Genomic DNA, 10,890 nt, shown 5'->3' on the forward strand with positions numbered 1-10,890 from the left:
TCCCCTCACACTCCCTCTCTCCCCCTCGGTCTGTGTGTGCGCACGTCTGAGTGTGTGTGACGGAGAGGGAGAGTGCAGGGAGAGGCGGCGCACACACATGCACACACATACAGGCAGCAGTGTGTGAAGACAGAGGGCAGGAGCGATTCTCACACTCGAACTTGCTTGCTCTCCTTCTCTCACTCCCCCTTTCTTGCTCTCTGTCTCTCCTTCTCTTCTTTTACACCAGTTCTTTTTTTTGCCTCTGAAACACGATTCTTGGTGTTTTTGCTTTTTTTTAAAAAAAATTTTTATTTCAAGCAAGTGAATCCCCCTTCTGCAACCCCCCCCCCCCCCCCCCCCCCCCCGAATCCAATCTTCTTTTTATTTGGAATTGTTGTTCTCTCTCTTTCCCCCTCTAACATGCACATATGCACATCCACACACACACACACACACACACACACTACTTTATATACACAAAGCCCAGCGATAGGGAGAGGGAGGGAGAGGCAGAGAGAGACAGAGTGGGAGAGCAAGCAAGCAAGAGGACGCCATTTAAGCACTTTGTTACGAGCACTGCAAGTCCCCAAAATGGCTGAAAACAAACAGGAACCACGCCAACTCAAAAAACCTGGGCAAAAGGACAGACGGAAAGACAGACAGTGAGGGAGTGAGAGGAGAGAAAGCTGGAGATACAAGAGGAAAGTGAGACAGAGAGAGGACAAACTGACGGTAGTCAGATGGTGGCTGGGAGCACTCAGGGAAACAAGTGAAGTTGAGGGAAAATGGAGGCATTAAAGGGGCGCTCCAGAGATTTTGTCCTGCACTTTGATAAAGTTTAGAAAGTTATGAAAGACATAGAGCAAAAAAAGAACGCTGCAAATCAATGCACGAGAGGCCAAAAATGTCTTGACTCAAAGTCTCTCGTATGGGTCAAGTTCCAATCCAAGCGCTGCTCCTTTTCCTGAGATTGGCCGAGGGCAAGTTTATAATCCCGCCCATTAAGATTATTTAAACATTATTGGTTCAGGACAAGTTTCAGGAGAGAAGTAATGACTAAACTTCAAAGTTTGAGGGACTAAACTTAATTGGCAAGCTGTTGTGAAGTGTCACCACCTCTTAAAATAGATTAACATGCACTAACATTTTAACTTTGTTCTGTTTTACTGACCCGGACCAACAGCGGATCTGTGGCAACTTAAAATATTGATAAGGTCAGGTAGATAGTGACGTAGTCTGGAAACTGAACACGCTCTCACAGAACTCTGAGGATAGTTAACGTCAGACTGACTCAGAAAACATGAGGCGTGTAAAGGTGGAAAATTCAAAAGAATTTGCTGAAAAAGACCACTTTTCTCAACATTTGCATTCTATGCATCTCCTATAGAGCATCTCCAGTAAATTCTGCAGCTGCAGCATGTTTGAAATGGAAACAGTGCAATAAGCTGACGAGTCTGTTTGGCATCATACAACTTGATAACATCTTTAATTAGACTCTCTCTTTGTGGCAAAAACTGTGATTTTTCATACTTCAAAAACCTCAGTCTTTCACCATAAAGGGTAGATTTAAAATAAAACTATGCGAGGACAACACAAAAGGCCTTCGTGGTGGGTTGTGTGTAAATGCAAGCGAAACAATGCAAAACCACAAGATCTCGAGCAGCTATCTTCCATATCTGCACAAGTTTGATTGCCAATGTTTGTCAGCATTGCCGTTGGTTAGTGGAAAAGTTGTCAGTGGCGTCACATTACACTGCTGCTCACTGTTGCTTTGCAAGTTCTGCAACACATTTGCAGGCTAATGCCTTTTTTTGCAGCTACTAATGCACGAGTACAGCGTTTGAAATTTATCCAATCTGAAGATGGAGAAATGACTTCAGGTTAAAATCTGTACAGGCCAAATTTGCTCTGGTCCTGTGCCAACACTGTGTCCCAAAACAGAAGCCAGAAAAAGATGTCAGATTTTGGAAGGCATTTTATAAATCTGTCACAGCCTAAGAAGTGTAGTCAGAGAAAAAGCAAAACTGTCCATGGCATCTGCCAACAGGGTTCAAGTGCTCAGTGGGTTTATCTGAGGCTAAACTAGAACTAGACAGGACAAGCTACTGTCTTGTTTGGGAGTGAAACACAACACAACTTAAAGGTGGAGTATGTAAGATTTTCAATATTTTCAAAATAAATTAACTAAAAAAATAACTACAATCATAATTAGATTTTTTTTTTTTTAACATGTAGGTTCCAGTCTGTCCATATTTGATGTGTTATTAAATTACAAGTTTAAGTAATGACAAAGACCCTTCTTAAATGTTTGCCTACCAGTAAAAAAAAAAAAAAAAAAAGTGTTTTTTGTCATTTGTCATTAATTAAACTTGTAATTTAATAACGCATCAAATATGGACAGACTGGAACCTACATGTTCAAAAAACTATCTAATTATGATTGTAGTTATTTTATTAGTTAATTTATTTTGAAAATATTGAAACTCTTACATACTCCACCTTTAAACACTTAAGCACCATCAACGCCTGTACAACTGTATATTTCCTATGCATCATGCCTCACAAACGTCAACTCCCTTCCTTCTGGTTTCTCTTCAACGCACACATCACTGTCTGTGCAAATTCCATCTATGTTCCCTCTGAGAATGATGGCAGAAAAGTGTTGGTTGAGGTGGAAGAAGGCTCAAGTCCTGTTTTGTTTTGGCACCATCATACTTCTCCACTGTCTTTTTGAGAGGAGACTGCCCCATCCACACTTCATGGCCCCCCCCCCAGGAACTGTCCCACAAGCACATACCAACTGAACCTTGACGCCAATAACCCCCCCCCAGACACACACCCCATCTCCAACAGTGCCCTTTCCCCCTCACTCTCTCTCTTTTATCACTCTCTCTCACCCTTATTGTACGCTGCCACACTTGTCTCCATGGGAACTGCTCTGGGATTGGGTGTTGTTCCTGTGACCTCCCTGGCTCATGGAGTTGGACAAACTTTTTTTCTTCTCCCTCCCATCCTCTCTCATGCACTCCTGCACGTCTTCAAAGCATGCTGGGTGTGTGTGTGAATGTAAATATGAAAACTAGAGGAGTATGAAAAGTCAAAGCAAAAGAAAGTGATTTGCCTGTTGGCAGCACAGACAATAATTTGTGTGCGTGTGTGTGTGTGTGTGTGTGTGTTACTGCAGAGGAGACATTTAGTTCATGCATGTACTGTCATTGTTCTATCTATCTGTGCTCTGTTTTAATACACCCCCATCTACATCTAGATGGGGGGGGGGGGGGCTAGTAATATACAAACTACAACCTGTCCAAAGGTTCATTACTCTCAAGAGATTTTGCAGTTTCCTTGTAGCTACATCTGTAGCATCTATGGTGGAAAAGATAGTTGTGCTTAGAGCTAGATAGGAGCCGAGTAATCCCTGCAATATGATGGATTTCCAGATGGGAAGCCTGAGCCAGGACCATGACTGACTGATGCCGCTCCACTGATGCCTAGTGCCGACAGAAGAAATGGCCACAGATTTAGCATTGTGACAGTGTGGATTAGGATGTAAGTGCTTGCTTCAAATGCTTATTGAGGCCTTACTCAACTTCTAAATCAACTATTGCTATTATTAATATTGTCGTTATTATTATGTTATTAGAAAAATATATGATTAGTTCTACAGGGTTTTTTGATGCAAGGGCTCAGCAGTTTTTTCTTTTCATATCAGCAGATTTAAAATAAAAGGTTCTGAGTGTTCTTTGTGGTATTTCAGTTTCACTTCTGGTTAAGCTGCAGCTTTACCCCTCTGACACACACACACCAGATAGTGTCAGTGGTAAAGTGAAAGATAACATTTTCATAGCGTTAACAAGAACTACACAAGCTACTGATGACAGAATCTAACCTTGTAAGGGGGAAAACTTTGAGGGTAGCTTACATGCCTCTTGAAAAAGCTGAAATAGACTCAATAAAATAAATGGATTTAAGTCTTAAGCTTTCTTCCAAGTCGTGTTGACATGACAACACAAACTTCTTTAAGATAGAAGGCATGGTTATCCTTTTACACAGACATTTTTAAAGCATTGTTTTCTGAACTCCCTTTAAATTTCCATATGTGTACATCCTAAGCTAAATGCAGAAAATTTTACCTTGTTAAGCTAAATTTTACAATTCCACAATGTTTTGTAAGGTAAAAATCCAACCTTGCATAAGATATGCTTTATTATTTGATGTTGTGTCTCATTTTTTAGTGCTAACATTGAAACTAAATGACATAAAACAACTTTATTCCAACTCATTTCTTATATTTGATGAGATTTATAACTTATTATTTATAACTTATTTAAATTTAGAGAAGTCACAGTGAGTGGATTTATATTAAAATGCTGGTCAAATCTTAAGACTATACAGGAAATTATGTCTTTTGAATACTTATAGCTGCTTTAGACATTACTACAGCTAAATACATTAACATGATCAGGGAAGCACACATTGCTAAATTTTGGGTTACAATGAATAACTCTGTAAACATCTAATTTAAACATCAACTCTGCCCTGTACTAACCAGTAAAATGTGCTTTATAGTTCCAGTCAGCTGTCTTTTAACCATCAAGGAAGGAAAAGTTCACACTCTTCCATTCCCAAAATGCACAGTCACTCCTAAACTCAGGCTCTTTTGCTTCTTTACAGCTTAAGATTCCATGTGTTCATTTCTCTTCAAGAACTGTTTCCAATGTTTGTTATATCCTGGAGCTCTAGCTTGATGTTTATGGAGAGGTGGTAAAATCTACTATATAAAGGCATAACAAACACTGCATAAAGTCACAGTATATAAAAGTGTGGTTCTTCTTACATTCAAGTCGTGCACCTTCAAGTCTTGCATGAATACTTGTGTGAGTATATCCTGAGGCATGTTCAAGTGTTGGTAAACATCCTCTGTCATCTCAAGGAAGGCATGACTAACCTGCTCTCCAGCTGACTTGGACTGAGATCAAAGTGGAAAGCCAAACAATGTTCGAGGAGTTCAAATGTCGGGGGCTCCTTAAAGAGGAAGCTGCAGCTTTACAAGGCCAAGGCCGTAGTGAGCTCTGTGACCGTGGCCTGCACAGACAAACATGAGGACGGAAATGCAGAATGAAACCACAGCACAGACGTACTCTGCAGGTATAAACGGAAGAGCGGTTCGCTTGTTTACATTTATTGCAGACATGAAGACAGATGAAAAGCTGTTTAATCCCTCAGCATTGTCTCACAGACACAGGGGCGGTGCTTTGAGTAACTTGATAACACCTCAGCAGACAGGGGAGGGGAGAGATGAGCGTGCTGGAGCATGTCCTCAGCTCGCACTTCTCTGTTGTTTACAAAAACATATATCCAGGCAGCTGTTCATTAATGTGAAACAAAATGTCTGCAGCGTAAGGTAGAGATTTCTGAGTTTAATAGAAATTAAACAAATGGGCATTTCGTGGCAGATGCAAAAATATTTTACAAGGCATTAAAAGTACATGGATAGAAAAACAATAGTTCAGCCACATGAGGTGAGGTATTTCCATAAATTTCTGCTGTCTTTGATTTTAAACAGGAATTTAGGAAGATTGTGAAATGACCTATGTAATAGGTGTGGAAGAATTTTATCTTATTTTGCTGCATTAGAAAGGAAACTTTAAAAAGAAAGGGAAGAGGGAATGCCTCAAACTTAAATTTCCGTGACAAGAACTGAATCCTGTACCTCTCATGTCCTCCAAGACAAGAATGAATGTCCTGGAACATGGTCAAATACCATGCAGCAGATTTCATCAACATGTCTAGATCTGACTGCATTTTAGGTTCTGGACACGTCCCACAGCTGTAATGAAACCACATGGAAGTTTCATCCGGTCATTTGACAAGTGATGTTTGACAGTTCCACAGCTGTGCTTGACTTGCCTGATATAACTCAATAGGCAAATCCATCCAAGTATCAAATGACACAAAAGGGGGTTGCAACCAATGAACTCAGACAAGCCTACATTCACTACGCAGATGCAATGAGCTACAACAAGCATGTTTGTGTGAGCGATGCGACTCCGCTAAGTCACACAAACTGTCCTCGGTTCCACATTAGATTAAATGTTTTGAGTTTTTTTTCTTACACGGGATTTAAAAGGATGTAGGTAAAATGAAAGTTAAAGATGGGGTATTTGCAATCAGTCTGGTACGCAATGAACTGCTAGCAAAATCTAGTTGCGTAACGGGAACGACAACAGCAGGGCTGAAGAGGAAGAGAAGGTTTGGAGTGTGGACGTTGCCAAAGGAGACTAGAAAGGATAGGTGGAAAATCATCTGGGAGGGGTGCCTGATATGGTGTGGAGAAGGGGGGGAGGGAGGTAGTGGATGGCTGGTTTTTCCACTGCCGAAGAGAGAGAGCGAGAGAGAGAGAGAGAGAGAAAGAGAGAGAGAGAACAGCTAAATCAAATTAATTAGCTCCTTCATCTCCAGGCAGCTACTAAGGCATGCTGTACTGGCAAAGGGAGACAGTGGAAGGAGAGGGTGGACTGCAAGAGAATGGGAAAAAGCGAGATAGGACACGGTGGAAGGCTGAAAAGGCTGCTGTGTATGTGCGCTATTCAAGAGGACGGGCAGCAGAGGGGAGGGGTGCATAATTCTGTGATAAGCATGCGGGTTGTTTTGCTAGAGCTGCAGCTCAGCCGTGAGGAGGAAGAAGTGGCTGCACGTTGGCTCTTAGTGGCTGCACTGTGGGGCGAGGGTGCTTCCTGTTTCTAGACAGTCTGTGTTTTGAGGGCACTGTAAACATGCCTCTTTTCTGCATGCCTTGTTAAATAGCACGGAAGCTCTTCAATAAGAAACACCATTCCCGGAAAGACGAGCAAGTCTTGCAAGAAGAAAGAAAAAGACAGATCCAAAGATCGTCTGAGTTATCACTACACAATGATCAAAAATAAAAATCATAAATCACTGACTGTGGCACTGACATCAGACAAAAAATGAAAAAGGGAAGTAGGAGAAAAAGAAAATGAGACAGATGATTGGAGGTAATGGCAGGAGAGCAGAGCAACTTTACACAAAACATGAGAAAACAGGGAAGATCCAGGGGAGATAACCGCAAAAGGCTTGGTAAAAGTGGTTAGGAAATGGGGAAAAAAAAGGGGGAAAAAAACAGAAATGAGGGAGTTGGCGAAACTTCAAAGATGGTTTGAGTTGTCTTGACAATCGTCTGAAGAACAAAAAGCAATCAATTTAATACGAGGTTTAACTTTGCAAAAAAGGTTGACACGCCATGCTGAGTCGCAATGACAAGCTTAAAAAGGAAGTTTTCCTCTTAAGTGAGAAGACAATGACAGTGGAAGGAAAAAAAAAAGTGCATGCAATGGGGTGCAAAGGAGACGGAGCCAGAGGTCAAAACCTTGGAAGAAGAGAGCACTGGACAGCTCAGTGCAGCAGCGTTGCCCAGACGAGAATTGGCTGCACTGTGAGAGCCCAAGATTAGCACTAAGCCGATTGCAGCGCGAGGTGGGATCTGGACCAATTAATTTAGCACCGAGATAGTTCCAGGAAGAGGCTGAAAGAACTTGAACAATGCATAGATCTCCCGCTATATTCTAGTTGACTTAACATTCTTGCTTGTCTTTATTTTCTATGAGCTGCCTGAAAGAGTCCTGTATAAAAGACAGAAGCTGAGAACATGGAAGACTTCAAAGAGGGTTTAGACGATGGAAGGACGGATGAAAAAAAGATGAAGACGCTTGGCAGGGGCTGACACCAGCCAAAACAAACACTCTAAAGAACAGGACATTCTCCAGTGGACAGAAATGGGCTGGCCTGTTTCAAAGGGCTCTCAGAATAGGTTTCTGACCCTGTGTCACAAGTTTTATTACAAAACAACTTTTCAGTGTGCAAAAGCGAAAAAATACAGCTTAAAAGGGTTTTTTCCTTCCCCTTCTGCATAATGTATTAGTAGAACAGTCCTGCTAAACTTCTATAGCAAATACATTTTATTAATCTTAACTTTCTGATTATGAATCAGATTGTAAAACATAAACAGTCTGCTCTTCATACCAGGCTCTGCATCTGCTTGTCTCTCTTCCTCCTTCCTTGCTCGCCGACTTTATTGTGCTGTAAAACAGCCCCTCCTCCTGTGACTCCTCACCAACCCCTGAAAACACACACTCGCTGTCAGGCTGACATCACCAGACAAGAGCTCCCCCTAGGTATGTGAATCTTCATCCTTCAAAAAATTTCTCGTTTAAGACATTTCTTACATCAAGCCCACCACGACAGCAGTACCTTCCTTGAAATAGCAAACCTATCAGCACTTACTGACCAGGCAGTTTGAACAGTTACTATAATCTTTTTTTTTTTTTTACTCTTATGAGCAACTGTGAAGAGAGCAGACATCAACTTAAGTTCAATAAAGCTGAATTTAAGGTACACAAATGTTCTGATCTTCAAATTAGACAAAGTTTTACCATTTTTATTTTGCAAATATCAAGTAAACTATTTTAAGTTCTGAGTTTGCAAGCATATAATCAGTGTCATTTAACAGCTATAGTTAGGCACCATTGAAATAATGTTAGCAATATAGAATTTGTCATTAACATTTTGGATTAAAAAAAATTATTTTACACACACACACACACACACACATTATATATATATATATATATATATATATATATATATATATATTCTAGCACCTCAAATCAAAATACAGATTTATAAAATTTCAGTCACATCTTACAGGTAAACATGGATGTGAAGGTACTATGTATAAATAAATTCACAATTATTTGACAAATGAGAAAAAGAAACTAATACTGCAATGGTGGTCTGTATATGTAATAAACTGGCACTGGGGGAATCACATGTTAAAATCTGTTGACACTCGCTTGAATTTCCACTCTGGTTACATACCTGACACCATCAGGCCTTTGTAGACCAGTCTCTTTGAAGCAATAGTTGGAGCACATTTGACATCCATATGGGACCTAAAAAGCCTATTGCAAAATATGGTTGTGCAATAGCTTTGCAATGGTAGTCATTCTCACTCTAAGCCAGAGGAGGGAGCCAAGTGGTCAATAATGAATCCTTTGTATACTCATGGTATAGCATGGCACATGGTGAACAAAGTGATTTACTGTCAGTCTTGTCTGCATTCCCAGCCTTGCTCTTTTGTCTTAATTGGTTATAATAACATAAAAGTTTCTTATTTGTCTACATATGGATACTGTAGAACTGACTTCTGAGCTTCAACGAGGCTCCCCCTCATGGATCTGCCTAAAGAAAAAATACATAAGAGGTAATGAGCATGATTAAACTAATTAAGAAAACTATTGCCAGCCTTTTTCAGCAACTTTAACATGCATGTGGATTTAATAAACACAGAAATTCACTAAAAACTATTTATAAGTGAGAAAAGAAATGGCCCATAATATTACTCAAGTTTCTTTATTTCAACAAAGGCCTGTAGTGTGAAAAATACACAGTGGCAATATTCTCTAGGGTACACATAAATACAATGAACAGGATGACATTATGTAACCATTGCAGTAATTTAACATCAGTTTTAAGGTTTACTTACACTTCTTTATGGAGACAACATATAGAATGACAGGAATCAACATGTTTGATTGCCTATCTATTTAAACATAAATCTATCTATTGTATACAAGATTTATGTATATTAAAAATGTGCTTCAGCAGGTTATTTTACCTACACATTGCAGCTGGACATCAGCATTAGCTAAAAGCAATGTCTTCCCTTGTGATAATGTATAAACAAGCTAAAGGTATTTCCTTCTCTTTGAGGACAGTGTAGACACTTGAATTTCTTTACATACAAGGTTCCACAAATTACTCCAAAAGTTAACACATCTACCCTGTAAAATACAGGATGAATTCAGTTATTTATAACTAAAAATGTTGTGAAAGTACCATCTATCTTTTCAGTAAGACCATTATAGACGTAGTTAGCTAACAAAATGGCTTCAAGTTTCAACATCGACGAAGTCGAGACAACCGAGATTCTGGTTAGCGACCTTTCAAGCGGTATCGACGTTTAAACATTTACGTTCACTAAATAAACCACTGACCTATACGTTCCTCATTTCACCACAAAATGAAATATTTTCTGTTATATAGGACTACCTTGCTCGTGTAGTTAGTCAAAGGGAATATTCCAGACTCCATCTTTTCTCGTTTACAAGAAGCAGTTCGTTTATCACCGCCATATTGAGTGCTAATGGAGAAGTATGTTAGCTGGTAAAACCGTAATATCAGTCCTCAAATTAACCTAACTAATAATAGACAGCAAGTTATCGCAAAATATAAATAGATGACATGTTTAACACAATCTGGCTCGAAGAAACAGCTAGTTAGTTTTCTAAGAGTAAACTGTCGCCTAGTGAATACAATGCTGAAACACCAGGCCTCTTCACATTATACGTTAGATATAATGCAACACAGTCAAGTTATAAATAGTGAAAACGTATTTTAAAATATAATAGTGAAAATAAACGGCATTAGTTATGTACAGGACGTGTTAAGCGTTTGTAAATTTCAACCAAACATGCGTAATATATATTGCTTATGGGAAGCTAATCTGAGCTAGCCAGGTCATTAGCGCAAGAAAGGCAAATGTTAAGTGTTAATATCGGTATAAGAACATAACCAGCTGGCGTGTAAGCAAGCCATTAACGTGACAATTTTAAGCATTTTAAGTAATAACGTAAAGACGTAAAAGGTTAAATAATGTTACTAGACCGCCAAAACCATTACATTTCAAAGCGATTAAGAAACGTGGCCTGAAATAATGTAACCCGCTTTTAAAGTTAAGTTACAATAATTACAACAAAATACCAACATGACCTGAAATACATCTCCCATACAACACGGATTTATCAAAATGTCCAAACTCCGTCGAAAAAAT

Source organism: Telmatherina bonti (genome assembly GCF_933228915.1).
Source record: "Telmatherina bonti genome assembly, chromosome: 18".
NCBI classification, from domain to species: domain Eukaryota; kingdom Metazoa; phylum Chordata; class Actinopteri; order Atheriniformes; family Telmatherinidae; genus Telmatherina; species Telmatherina bonti.